Here is a 13,637-nt window from a genome sequence, read left to right on the forward strand (position 1 = left end):
CTAAGTACTCTATGCCAGGTACTATATAAGGTGTTGGCAGAAACAAAACAAAAATGAAACTGTCCTTTCCCTCAACCTTTCTATCAGGGGGTCAATATATGGATATATATGTGAACATATAACATAAATACATATATAGGTATGCACACAAAATAAATGCAAGCTCATTTCAGAGCTTGTGAAGCACTGGGGGGAACGAGGAAAAATCTCATATAGAAATTGGCACTTGAGCTAAGCTGTCAAAAGGGCTGGGGGTTCTGGGAGGCAGATATGAGGGTAAAGCATATTACAGGCATGGAGGACAGCTAGTATAAGAGCAATAGACAAGAGCTATAATGTCCTGTGAGAGAAAGCCAGTAGTCAGACTATGGAAATGGAAATCTCAAGAGGGGAGGTATTTGACTGGAGGGAGGGGAATAGGACAAAGATCACAGTCACTCTTTCGTCTTCTTTGCCAATTCCCTATGATTTGCCTGTCCTGGAACATCACTATTATCATGGGAATGGAAAGAAAATGAAAGGAACTTTCTCACTTTAAATCAAAGTTTAGACTCAGAGAGATTCAATTCTTGCCCACATCCTTTCTCCCTCCCAGCAGAAGAAAAGTTGTTCAAAAGACAGATAACTTAAGTCTGAGGGATTTTTGTTTTGTTTTGTTTTGTTTTGGTCGGTTGGCTCAATATCATTTCAGTAGTCCCTGGGATGATGGCTAAAGGACCTGAGACCTCTTCTGTGACATAAGGTCTGTGTAATAGCTACAATTTAGCAGAAAACCAGATGATGGTGGAAGAGGGCCCAAAGAAATAACATGACAGTTGAAGAGCAGCAAATGCCAGCAGAGAACAGTAGTATCACCAGACATACACAGGCTACTCAAAGTGACAAGAGCAGAGACACCAAAGCAGAAAGCAGTGGAGGATCCCAGGTCAGTGGGGGGTAGGAGTTTGGGGGGTGGAGAGAAGCAGGTCTAACTTGATGATGTCACCAGAAGACATCAGTAGTTCTGTGGAAGAAACAACCAACAGCTCTGAGCATGGGAATTGTCCCATCCATATATATATTCTCTGGCCATGCATGTTTTCTGTGTCCCTGCATACATGTTTCCTGGCTACTTATCCCTGGTCAAACATATTCCCTGTGTGAATCTCCTTTCCCACTGGTAACTGGTAAGAGGTATATGACTGATGTAAAGAAAAATCTTTCTGGTCATTTATATTGCTGTACTGTTTGATTAAAGATATTTTGCTTTGAACTAATGTGTCATCTAATTGGCTGAGTAAAAGCAACACACTGATAGGGGATTTTCTGAGCCATGCTTTTTAGTGGATGGTGAACCACAAAGTGCCATGAATATGGGGAAACTAAGAACAACTATGAAAGTGGAGGTAGCATGGTTCTATATCTAATATATATATATATATATATCTAATATTATTAATCTTTTAAAAAATGAGATAATTCCTTTCAGAAAATAGGTTACCCAAAGATAAATAAATGAATGAATGTATATACATACATATATGCCTACATATGCACTATAAGAATGGTTATAGTATGCTAAAATATTTGTTTGTTTTTGCAGAGCAATTGGGGTTAAGTGACTTGCCCAAGGTCACATGGCTAGTAAATGTGTCAAGTGCCTGAGGCCATATTTGAACTCAGGTCCTCCTGACTCCAGGGCCAGTGCTCTATTCACTGCACCACCTAGCCACCCCTTCACAATATTTGTTTTTATACCTGACAGAACATCTAAGACTCTTGTGTCCATTTATAGCATTTAATCTATATTAAACAATGATAATGATCTTGGTAAGGATTTGTGGGAAAAATAACCTACCTAAAACCATGTGTCCTAACCTTCTTTGCCAAATTTTCTTCAATGTGGCACATGTATACCTTCCTTTCTCCACTCCCTGATGCAACTTCTCCACCACCATCCTGATGCCCCATACTCTGGTGCCAAGGGACAGGACAGTTTCTTCTACATTCAGGTGGCTTCTTTCAGCAAATTCCTCTACGTCCTGCAGAGTTAGTACTGGATTGGAGGACAGAGGTGAGCACTATTGGTAGGACTTTAAGGGGTTACTTAAAACCTGAAAGTATTTTGATTGGGAGTTAAAATTATTCTCATAAGGTAAACCACAATGGTATTCTATGGAGGATGGAGTAGAAGAGAGTGGTGGGAAGCCCTAATAGTAGTAATCTTAGGTATTAAAAAACCCTTCACAACTTTCTTGGTCAAATCAGTAAAAATAAACATTTCTATTGCCAATGTAGCCTCATCATATGGTTTCCAAAGCCATAATATAAATGTGGATAAAGAAATTTTAATTTTGTGATAGTCAGGAGCACACCACCAAAAGATCCTCAATGAGATAATAAATTTGAATTAGTGGCATTTTGCATATTTCAGCTTTTCTGCATTTGATTTCCTTGCTTTTTATTATTTAAGTGTTTTCTCCTCCTAGCCCAGGGAAGGAAGTCTTTATTTGCTAGAAATGTCTGGGATTCCAGATGGTATTCTAGAGAATAGTATATTACTGTAGGTTAAACAAAAAAAAAAGTCCCTGGCTACTACTACTCTTTCTACTTTTCTCCCTCTTTGTGAAGTCTGTCTTACATTTCTGGAGTGTTATGGACTACTTGTGACATACTTTCATAATTAACATTTTGACAGTGGACTTTACTTTTTTTTATAGAGCACCAGAAAAGGGGAATGCACTTAGACAAATCAAGAGAAACTCTAGGAATTAGGTTGGCAACTATTTTAAGAAACTGATGCGGAGTACCAATCTCTTGAATATTACCCATGTGTCCTGAAATGCCCTCTTGCAGCTCATAAAAGGAAAAAAAATCACCAACAATCTAACAGTAATAGAGCAAGCTGTTATATTGAAGCTGTTAAGCTTTCTCAATTAGCTCATAATCAGTGAGGTCTATGTACACATTTTTAGATATGGGTGAGCATCCATAGCAATACCATTCCTAGCTGTGAATCTTATTACATATCAAAGGGCAGAGCTCTAACTTGGGTAAGAAAACTATGGGGAAAAATGCTTTTCTGCTGGCCATTGTGCCCTGTAATTTTGGAAAATTTTGCATAGAGCATCATGACTGTGAAACTGTTAAGACTGTTAATTTATGTATAGAGTTTAGTAACTAAAAAAAATATTTTTGGACCAGGACCATGATTTCACCTGTATAGGGAGCTTCCTCAAATCAATACAGATCAGCACTTTCTCTGCAAATTACAGTTTTAGAGAGTTTCCTGGGGGCACTGAGGGAAAAGGCAACTTGCCTATGGTCATATAGCTAGTATTTATCAGAGACAGGACTTGAATCAAAACTTCTAAGAAGTTAATCAGACATATATTTAATGTTATATATATTTGTCATTTTGTTGCATGGCAATTAGGCATAAACGATAAATATTTCACATAAGACCCGATTAATGCGAATAACTAATCCCCTGATAAGAGTCATACTTATTTGAAATTGCACTGTTTGAAGCTATGAGTGTGTACCATATGGTCACTGGCATGTAAATATATGTATGATTATGCAACATTTGGTAATATGTTCCCGTGGAAATATGTGGTGCAAATTCGAATAATGTAACCTAGTCATGGGATTCATAATTCACACTAATTAGGAACTCACATCAGTCTTAATATATTTTGGGGTTTACCTTCTAAATTTTAGTTCTCCAGTATCTACAAACAGTATCAGTGCTGACAAATTCCACTGCAATCTATCATTTAATTATTGTTATCATTAACCATCACAGACTGAACCAGAGAACTGTAGAATTTTGGACCCAAACATGCTAGGGAAATTTATTGGACACAAACCCTGCCCACAATGAGAGGTCTTCAATTTGGAATAAATTTTAGTCTTCTTCCCAGTTAAACAAGCAAATCCAGAAACGTAATAAGTTTTGCAAACAGTGGTTATGACCACAAATGAAAATGTGTTCTACACTTGTACTCATGCTTGTGGATCATGTTCAAAATTTTTTTTTTAAAGCTACATGTATGTCCATTGTTTTGCAGTGAGCAATACTATTTCTTTGAACATGGTGAAAATGATATGAAGGCTATAAGGCTAATCTGGGTCATTTGGGGTCACTGTACCATTTGAGGACCCTCAAGCTATAGCTACAATTTCTCTCCCAAGTTACTTGCATTTTTATGTATCCTCTAATAATTTCTGTATTTTCACAAGTACAACATTCTTATATACTGTCCTAGGAGAATATACAATGTCCCAGTCTTAGTATCTGCTAGTCCCAAGAGTATCCATGTCATTTAATAAGGGAATTGTTGAAGGATTCCTCAACTCTGAGGTCCTGAGTTCTTCCAGAGTTTTGCCTCAAGGTTAAATAAATCAAGAACCAAGACTAGAAGTTCAAAAAGATTAACTAGCATCCTCTGATAGGCAGCTGCTAGGTGCAAAGATAGGTAAGGAACAAAGGAAGAGAGGCAGGGTTTTACAAAGCCTGAGGGCAACATTACAGGTGGCAAAAAAAGCCTATCAACTGGGGCTGCTTATTTTTCTTATTTGGGAAGTTGAGTCATAGGGACATGATGTCAAATGACTTTTGGGAGATGTGTTAACCTTGGAATTAGAACATGTTAACCTTGGGGTCTCAGGAATTGCCAAAAATCAGATTTGTTCCTGTGGTGGGGATGTTTTCTTTGCAGTTAATCTCAGAATACCCTGGTGGGGCAGGAAATTTCCACATAGTCCAGGGCTCCTTCAAGATAGAATTCGTGGGCTTATCATGTTGTTTAAAATACAGATTTAAGGGTCTGTCTCTACCCAACACTCTAGTTCTGTTTCTTTAACCTCTTGTAAGGTTTCTTTTTCTCTGGGGAGATATTTTTCTCCAAACTCAAATTCTACCTCCTTCACAGAACAAACGTAGTGAAATTCTCTTTAAAAGCCAAGTGAAAATTCACCACACATTTCCTATTCTAAATTCTCTTCCTTTTCCCCTACACAAAAGCAGTATTGTTTTTGAGATCACCCATCAAGTGACTCACTGTTTTCATGTATCTGGGTTTATGGTGCCAGGTACTGGGTGATGGTGGTGGGGTTTCCAGTTTTAAAGAGAATATGGGTCATTTCCATCATTTGACTAATGAGATTCAGAGAGTTTCCATGATTAGCTGAAGGTGATATAATCTAAGGGAGAGCAGGAAAGACGGGTTCAAGTCTCAGCTCTGTAAAAATAGAAACAGTAATGTCGTTTCCCACAGGTTTATTTAGGAGAGAGAATTTCTGAAATGTGCAATATAATAGCTAGCATTTATATATCGTTTACTATGTGCCGGGGACCATGCACATTTATTATCTCATCTGATTCTCACAACAACCCTGGGGGAGGTAGGCGCTATCATTAGCCCTCTTTAACAGATGGAGTTAAGGGAGTCAAATGGATTAAGTCATTTGCTCAGAGACAGGATTCGAACTCGGGCCTAATCTGACTCCACTCTACCACCTAGCTGAGTACATTTATACAGAGCTTTTAAAGTTTTACCAAGTGTTTTCCTCATAACCCTTTGGTAGTGGTAGTCGGTTGAACTGTTTAATAAAAGGTTATTGGAGCAATAATAGAGCGCTTTAAGGTTTGAAAACTTTTCAAATTAAAAAAATTAAAACGATCTTTTGATGGCATGTGATGTTTAATACTATTTTCAATTATTACCTCATTTGATCCTCACAGCCACCCGGGAGAAGTGGGTGCTATGACCCCTGTCTGACACTTAAGGCAGACTTGCCCAGCACCACACGCCAGGGTCACCGCGAGATGCCTGCTCTGGGGAAAGCACGGGCTGGACGAGGGCGATGGGGCGGGAAGAAGACGCAGACGGGAGCGGGACCTTTTCGGAATGTGCCGGCCGAGGCTGAGCGAGTCTCGCCAGGGCGCGTTTCCCTCCGGGAAAAGGGAGAGCGGGCATCGGGGACTGAGCGCCGGCGGGGAGCTCTGGACGTGCAGAGGCACGGGCGGAGCGCCCAGGGAGGGACACGGTCGGGGAGAGGGGGAGGGCAGGGAAAGAGAGGGCGGAGCGCCGGCTGCCGAGGGGGGGGGGGGGGGGAGGGGGGGGGGGGGGGCGGGGGGCGGGGGGGGGGGGGGGGGGGGGGAGAGGGGGGGGGGGAAGGGGACGGTCCCGGCCGCTGCCTGGGGGTGCTGGCGGCGAGTCCAGTCTCGTCTGGCCCCAGAGCCCGAATTGGAGTGGAGCCGGGAGGAGGCTTGGGGTGGTGCCTGCTAAATGTGCTGGGTCATGTGACGAATCACGTGGCGTAGCAGTCAGGGCCCAGCGGCGGAGGGAGGCGGAGACTCAGACCGAGACACTAGGAGGGAGGAGGAGGTGGAGAAGGAGGAGGAGGAGGAGGAGGAGGTGGTGGTGAAGAAGGAGGAGGAGGAAGAGGAGGAGAAGGAGGAGGCGGTGGTGGTGCCGCTGGCTGCCGCCGACGCCGACCGAGGAGAGGAGACTAGACGAGACACCGAGTGGCCGCTGGCGCCGCCGCCGTCGCCCCCGGGGGAGGTGAGGCGAGGCGAGGCGAGGCGGGCGGAAGGAAGGGATGCGATGGGGGGCGGCTGTCACGGCCACCGCCGGGATGCTGTTGTTGCTGCTGCTGCTGCTGCTGCCCGGGGGGGGGGGGGGGGGAATCCCCACCGGCCTCCCTCCCAACTCCCCTGTTCCTACTCGTCTCCTCCAAACCCCAGACACCCCCTTCTTCGTCAGGGGCTGGCCGCTCTTTTGCTCCCAGCCTCATCCCCTCCGCCCGGGGCGCAGGGTGGGGAGGGGGCGCTCCGGCCTCGGCTGGGGCTGGGGAAGCTCCGCGAGGCTCTGCCCGACCCGCGGGAGGAGGGCCCGGGCTTTGGTCTGCAGCCGTGGAGGGGCGACGGCCGCCAGGGGAGGGAGGGAGACAGACAGACCGACCGACGGACCCACACACCCAGCGGGAGACGGAGGTCGGGGGTGCTTGTGGTCTTATGGGGGCCTGGGAGGGAAGCGCCTTCATGGCGGGGGGATGGTGCTTTCAGCTTTAAAAAAAATTTTTTTTGGGGGGTGGGATACGGGTGTCTGTCCCTGGGAGCTTGGGCGGCGGTTGCTGCCGTTTTTTGCTGTTTTGGCCTTTTGTTTCCACGTTGGAGAGAAGCGGGGCGAAAGAGAAATCCGTTTTCCCCGGGAGTGTGGAGGAGAGGGGGTGGTGGTGATGATCCGGAGGCGTTTGGCTTGGAGCCATTTTATTTCATTGTGGTGGCAGAAAATCCCTCAAAAACGCCCCCCCACCCCGCCCTCCCCTCGGAAAGCTGGGGTTTGCACTCCTTCTTTTCCTCCAGTTGAGGAGGGTTCCCCACTCTGCTTCAGCTTCCCCCCTGCCCCCACCTTCTCCCTCATCCGGTCTCGTTTACCTCTTGCCTCCCTACCCCACCTTCAGCAAGACCCGGGGAGGCCGTCGGGAGCGGGGTGTCTGCAAAGCAGCGCCCAGTCACCTGTCGTGCCAGCTGCATGGAAATCCTGGCACTTATGTTGTCTGGAGTCTGCTGTTTCCTCTGACAAATCACACAGACTCCGCACATATTATCAACCCATTTTCTCTCTTTCTTCCTTAAAAAGAAAAAAAAAAGTACTATGTCAATCTCAAAGTTTGACCCCTTTTGAAGTAATTAGTCTTGGGATTGTTGGCGGTCCTGTTAGACCCCTCCAGTGTTGGGTGGCTTCAGAAGAGTTCTTGGTTCTGGGGTTTGGAGGGTGATTTAATGTAAATGAGTGGCAATTTCAGTTTTGCTTGCTTGACTGGTAGTGTACTGGTTTACCTATCCTTGGGTTTACTAGGTATTTTTCAGGGGAAATATATTCTTTTTTCTCTATTTGTTAATTTATTTCCGATATCTTTAAAAGAAACCTTTTCATGAAGGTAGGACTTCAAAAAAAAAAGTCAGTCTCAAAATGAAGTTTATACAAGCACAGGGAGAAATTTAAGTACTAAAATCTAAAGATAGAAACCTGTTTTAAAAGAAAATGATAAAGTTCTCTTGCTTTCTGTGGCCATGGTTTTGACTTTATCTGTGGTTGCATTTTACTAGGTGTAGGCAAATCCATTTTGTGATGCTGTTTCTCGAAGAACTCTTAAGGCACCAGTCATCAAGTATTGTAACTTCATGTTTAAGATTGTGAGGAATGTGAAATAACATTTTTTTGAAGAACCCACAACAAAAAACTTTCAGACTAGAGAGTAACTTTAAATGTTGTCTTTGCCTTCCTGGACAGGTTAGAAACTAATTTTAGAAGTTTATGTATAATGACATTCATATGCAGAACAAAATGAGATTTTTCCACGATATCTAGTCTGATAATTTACTGGTTTGGAGATGATTGTATGAATGAAGCATGAACATCCAAATTTAGTATTCAGTTTTTTTTTTAACTTAAATGGTAATTTGTATAAAAGTGATTAATGGAAATAAACGTAATAACTTTGTTTCAACATTGTGAAAGTTTCAGTAAATCATAGAATCCTAGGTGAATATCTGGAGGAGATCCTAGAAGCTATCTAGTAATTCCTTCCTCTCCCCAAATGAGGCCTTGGGAGGCCATTTAAAGACTTGACCAAATTTTCACATACCTAGTAAGTCACAGAACTGTGATTTGAGCCCACGACCTCTAGTTTCAGATTCAGTAGTCTTTGTATCACATTGATGAATTAGAAACAGTTGTTTTGCATGAACCATAAAGTTAGGGGTACAGAAGAGAAGTAGATAATACAGTCATTTAATCAACATTTTCAAACCTTTGACAGCTTTTACTCATGGGAAATAAGCAGAAAGATAGGGCTTCCTTCTGTTTTTTGAGAAATAACAGCATAGTGTATCCTCTAGTGGGTCAGTCCTAATAAATTTTGCAGTCCTGATAAATCTAATGCTTTGCTTAAATAACATGAAATTTTGTTTATTCTTTTGAAGTTTGTGGCCTGGGTATTGATTTAAGAAGTGCTAGTCTTGTCACCCATTCCTACTTTTCAAAACAATTTTTTTTTGCCTTTTGGAGGGCAATTGGGGTTAAGTAACTTGCCCAAGGCCACAGGGCTAGTAAGTGTCAAGTGTCTGAGGTGCATTTGAACTCAGGCCTTTCCAACTGGAGAGCTGGTGCTCTATTTACTTTGCCACCTAGCCGCACCCAAAACAATAATTTTTAAATTTAAAAATACAGGTTGTCCCAAAAGTCTTAGTGCAGTTTAAATCTATTAAAGCTAAAAACTGTACATGGTAGCCTATTTTAAATAGCATCCAAAACAGAACCACAGGGGTCCTAGATTGTGCTGAGGAGAGTAAGAAGAGATTTTTCTTTTTGGCAGGTATGCTTTTGATCTTAGGTAGTTAGGGGATAGAGAGCTGGAATGGAAGTTAGGCATCCCTGCTAGAAACTCAGTGACTGAGACCAAAATAATTTAACCATTATGGAAGTTAGTTTTCTTATCTGTAATTTTGGATTTCTTATGCCAAATATTTATTGTTATGACATACATTGTCATGTTGTTTTATTTAAAGGACATCCAAAGTATCATAAGACTCCCTTATAATTTATTTTGCTGTTCTATAAATTGAGATAGCCTACAGGTTAAATAATATTCTTCTATGGATCTATGGTCTCATTGTGTCCATTTCCCAGTATTTGTGAAGATTGTAGCATATCTGTACACTCTAATCTTATGCAGTTCTTGTCTATGTCCTCATATAAATCCACCAAAGAGTATCCACCTGATGTGCTATAATCCTCTCAGTCTTTTAACATTGCATAGGTGCCAGTACAATATCTCAATCAACAAACATTTACTGAGGCCTACTATGTGCTAGGCTCTGAACTAGGGGGCAGGGATACAAATAAAATGAATTAAAAAAAAAAACCCTTAATTGACAAAGTACTTTTATTTTAATGGGGAAGATAAGACTGCCTGTTAGCTATTGAAATAAGCCACCTAATTTAGTTTTATTATAAAATTAACTTGACTGGTTCATGTTCTTTTCCCATCTTACTTTCCAGGGAGTGATGCTACTTACAAGTCAGTCTGTTTACTTCGGTCTACTTAAACCTCTGTGTTACCTTTACATTTTTATTTTTCAGATATTGTTGTAGTCTATGGTTTGCAACTGTATCAGCAAACACTGATTAAGTGCCTTTTTTATGCCAGGCATTGTGCTACGCATTTTGGATACAGAGACAAAAGTGAAGTTGTCATTACCTGGGAGAAGTTTGCAATCTTATTGGGAGAAGATACATACACACACACACACACACACACACACGTACATATGTACCCCATATAGGTACATACAAAAAAGGGGCAAGATAGTTTTGGAGAGCAAATACAAGTTGCTGGGGAAGATCAGGAAAGCTCATGTAGAAGGTGGTACTTGAATTAAGGCTTGAAGGTAACAAGGGATTCTAAGAGACAAAGGTGAGGAGTGAGTGTATTCCAAATGTGGACAGCTAATGCAAAGGCTTAGAGATGGGAGATGAAGGACTTTTGACCTGGTCATAGTGTATTTGAAGCTGAATAATACATGATGAGTCTGGAAAGGTAAGTTGGTGGCAGGTTGTGAAGATCTTTAAATGGTAACAAAGGCACTTGTATTTGATTCAAGATGCCACTGGAGTTTGAGTAGCATCATAGGAAAATCATTGGCATTAAAAAAAAGATGATGATGAAGATGATTATTAGCATAGGTCATAGAGTGGTTTAGGAGTTCTGAAAACAATATCAAATTCCTCAAATACAATTTAGCCTCTACCTACTATTCAAGTCTGGACCTACTTTATTGCCCCACATGCAGTAGCAATATGAGATATCCATTGATGAGCTAACTCTGTGGGCTGTTTATAAAACTTTATGATATAACCTGGGTGATAGGTATTGTTCATCTATTTGGTTCTTCCTTGGTAGCTAAGTAATGAAACAATGTCATCTGGGCAGCAAAGTAAACTAGTTTGACTAGAGCTTGGAGTTGATAGACGGATGATAGAAAAAAGTTATATGAAAATCAAGGTAGGGAAGTTAGAATGACACAATATTATGGAGAGCTTTGAATGACAGACATAGGAATTTTTATCTTTATTCAACAAACAAGAGGAAGCCATTGAAAGTTTTTGGACAGAGAAGTGATATGTCCAAATTTGTGCATATGGATGATTATTCTGGCAATGGTATAAAGGATTGTAATGGAAGAGAGTGGTAACTGGAAGATCTATTTGAAAGTAGTTATTTCAGTAGCTTAGGTGGGACTTGATGAAGACCTGTACTGTGGTTGTAGTAGTGAGAATGGAGAGAAGTTGCAGAGATGGAATTGGCAAGATTTGGTAACTGATTAGTGATGAGATCAAGGGAAGAGTCAAGGATAATCCCAGAATTTTAAACAGGGGAGATTGGATGAATTAGGTTACTAAAGAGGGAAAGTGAAGTCAAGAAGAGGAGCAAGTTTTAAGGAAAAAATGTTGTTTTTTGACATGCTTGTGGGTGATGGGACATACAGGATGTTTTCTAAACAGTTAGAATTACGGACCTAAAGTTCAAAAGAGAGATTTGGACAATAGCATAGTATAATAAGCAAGCTTCAGTGACTGAGCCTATTGTCAAATTTTCAGTGTGAGCATTTACACCTCAGAAATCGGCAAACTCTGCAAATCAATTATTGCTTTGTTGATTGACTAGACTTAAGAAAGTGGTTAAGAAAATGACATAAACTTAAGAATGTCATGCATATACTGCCTTCCCCCCCCCCCCAACCCTTAACCAAGCTAGTTGTTAAACATTTACCAGCATACCCCTGTACTAGAGGAAGGGATTTGAGAGAGTCTTCTAGTGGTTGAAATCTTGGGAGTTGTCTTGCCAAAGGAGAGGGTGTAGAGAAAGAAGGAAAGTAGTCTTTGGACAGACCTACGCAGGGAAGATTCACAGTACTGGGTTGGAAGAGACAGGTGGGATGGTTAGTGAGAGAGGAGATTAAAGAGGACATGGTTTGTTAGAACTCAAGCAATGAGGATATGTCCAGAATGGTCAGTAGTTCTAAAAGTTTCAGAAAGGTCAAGGAGGATGAGGACTGAAAAAAAAGCCTATGAATTTGGTAAATAGGCCACTGAGGACCTTTTTAAAAGAGCATTTTCAATGTAGTATTGGGGACAGAAACCAGATGGCAGTTAGGCTGAGGAATCTCAATATATTGGGTATAGAAAAATTTTTCAAGAATTTAATATTTTTATTTGTTGTCATTGAGTAAGAGTAACTACCATTATCTTTAGGTAGTGTGAAACACATTTACCCTTAGGATTAATGTCAAATTAAGCCTTAGATTGATAAATTGGTGGTGTTTGAATGAAAAAGAGATTTGTGTTACAATGGATTATAAAACAAATCACTTGGAATTGAACTTAGCTCTTGGACAAGTTGACACTAAATAGTAGGAATAATAGTAGGAATATTATGTGGTATAGTGCAAAGAACATTGAACCAGGAATGATAAAACTGGGGTTCTAACCCTGCTTCTGATAATTGCTACCTATGTGATTATTATCAAGTCACTAACCGCTGAACCTCAGTCTCTGAAAAAGTTTTGGCTTACTTCATTGTTTTGGGAGGTCCAAAAGTACTTTCTTTGTGTAGTGCTATACAAATTTAAGGTATTATTTTATCAAAAGAACAACTTTAAGTCTTCCTTTGTCCAGTGATCCTTAGTATTTGGGCATTCTCTAGCTTGGGAATGAGCATGGTTTAGCCATTAAGTAATGGAGTCAGAAAACATGAGTTTGATTCCTGGCTTCACTATTTACTAATTATCTGAACTTTGGCAAATTTACCTTTGAATTTTAATTTCATCATCTATTGAAGGGCCATAATAATAGTTGTATTATCCAACTCCATGGGGTTGTTTTTAGGAAGTTGTTTTGAAAACTCTAAAGCATTATTTATGAGTTGTCATTATTTGTTAATAAATTCTTTTTTTGTTAAAAAAAGACTGAGCTTTTACTTTCAGGTTTCATTTATTGATTCATCTAGTTGGAGACTTCATTCTAAACTTCTCTTGTATGTGCTTTTAAAAAGCTATTGCTTAATACTTGAAAATTCCTCTTGAAATTTGTAGGTGAATATGACTGAGTTCGGAATTTCTTCATCCTACTAAATATTTCTCTTAATAATTTATTGACTGTGTCATGATTAAAAGTAGATTAAACTTCTTGAAGTCTTACTCTTCTTTTTTTTTTTTTAAAGCAATTGGGGTTAAGTAACTTGCTCAAGGTTACACGGCCATTTATTTCTGGGTGTGGTGCTGAGTATCTGAGGCCGGATTTGATCGAGGTCATCCCGACACTGGAGCCGGTGCTCTTACTCGCTGAGCCACCTGGCTGCCCCTAAGCAATTGGGGTTAAGTAACTTGTTCAAGGTTACACGGCCAGGTGTTTCTGGGTGGGTGCTAAGTGTCTGAGCCCAGGATTCGATCTCCAGGTCGTTCTGACACTGGAGCCGGTGCTCTTACTCGCTGTGCTACCTGGCCGCCCCTAAGTCTTACTCTTCTGATGTACATTGTCTATAATTTTCATTTCATAGGATCTAGAGTTAGTATTAGAAGGGAC

The 13,637-nt window shown here is 41.1% G+C and overlaps 1 protein-coding gene across 3 annotated transcripts in view; it reads left to right on the forward strand.

The window, feature by feature from the left end:
- The first annotated feature begins 6,302 nt into the window (after positions 1-6,302).
- Positions 6,303-13,637, forward strand: part of TULP4 (TUB like protein 4) — a 294,458-nt gene continuing 287,123 nt past the window's right edge. Inside the window, exon 1 of one of the 3 annotated variants that reach the window (XM_069070313.1) lies at positions 6,303-6,551. The gene's annotated coding sequence lies outside the window, so the exon portion shown is untranslated. The remainder of the gene's footprint in view (positions 6,552-13,637) is intronic. The other 2 variants (XM_069070312.1, XM_069070311.1) reach the window with 2 other exon arrangements.

Source organism: Petaurus breviceps, unplaced genomic scaffold, assembly GCF_028583685.1.
Source record: "Petaurus breviceps papuanus isolate PSGF00001 unplaced genomic scaffold, PetGlider_PUasm1.0 90808, whole genome shotgun sequence".
NCBI lineage: Eukaryota > Metazoa > Chordata > Mammalia > Diprotodontia > Petauridae > Petaurus > Petaurus breviceps.